The following is a 1,326-nucleotide window of genomic DNA, read 5'->3' as shown; positions in this document are numbered from 1 at the left end:
CACAGGACGCAACGCCACGCCACAACACAAAAGGTACAAGTAATAAAATACCCTTTGGCCACACTCCTTATAAAGGCATCGAACCAACCCACCACCTGACACCAGCCAAACGTACATCCTGATTTGACACATCTCTGGCAACCTAACCCACGTTGGCCCTTAACCTAACCCACGTTGGCCCTTAACCTAACCCACGTTGGCCCTTAACCTAACCCACGTTGGCCCTTAACCTAACCCACGTTGGCCCTTAACCTAACCCACGTTGGCCCTTAACCTAACCCACGTTGGCCCTTAACCTAACCCACGTTGGCCCTTAACCTAACCCACGTTGGCCCTTAACCTAACCCACGTTGGCCCTTAACCTAACCCACGTTGGCCCTTAACCTAACCCACGTTGGCCCTTAACCTAACCCACGTTGGCCCTTAACCTAACCCACGTTGGCCCTTAACCTAACCCACGTTGGCCCTTAACCTAACCCACGTTGGCCCTTAACCTAACCCACGTTGGCCCTTAACCTAACCCACGTTGGCCCTTAACCTAACCCACGTTGGCCCTTAACCTAACCCACGTTGGCCCTTAACCTAACCCACGTTGGCCCCTTAACCTAACCCACGTTGGCCCCTTAACCTAAGTTACGCTGCACCTTAACCTAAGTTACGCTGCACCTTAACCCAAGTTACGCTGCACCTTAACCCAAGTTACGCTGCACCTTAACCCAAGTTACGCTGCACCTTAACCCAAGTTACGCTGCACCTTAACCCAAGTTACGCTGCACCTTAACCCAAGTTACGCTGCACCTTAACCCAAGTTACGCTGCACCTTAACCCAAGTTACGCTGCACCTTAACCCAAGTTACGCTGCACCTTAACCCAAGTTACGCTGCACCTTAACCCAAGTTACGCTGCACCTTAACCCAAGTTACGCTGCACCTTAACCCAAGTTACGCTGCACCTTAACCCAAGTTACGCTGCACCTTAACCCAAGTTACGCTGCACCTTAACCCAAGTTACGCTGCACCTTAACCCAAGTTACGCTGCACCTTAACCCAAGTTACGCTGCACCTTAACCCAAGTTACGCTGCACCTTAACCCAAGTTACGCTGCACCTTAACCCAAGTTACGCTGCACCTTAACCCAAGTTACGCTGCACCTTAACCCAAGTTACGCTGCACCTTAACCCAAGTTACGCTGCACCTTAACCCAAGTTACGCTGCACCTTAACCCAAGTTACGCTGCACCTTAACCCAAGTTACGCTGCACCTTAACCCAAGTTACGCTGCACCTTAACCTAACTTACGCTGCACCTTAACCTAACTTACGCTGCAC

Source organism: Schistocerca gregaria, unplaced genomic scaffold, assembly GCF_023897955.1.
Source record: "Schistocerca gregaria isolate iqSchGreg1 unplaced genomic scaffold, iqSchGreg1.2 ptg001252l, whole genome shotgun sequence".
NCBI lineage: Eukaryota > Metazoa > Arthropoda > Insecta > Orthoptera > Acrididae > Schistocerca > Schistocerca gregaria.
The sequence above is the reverse complement of the archived record's forward strand: the minus strand, read 5'-3'. Positions refer to the sequence as shown.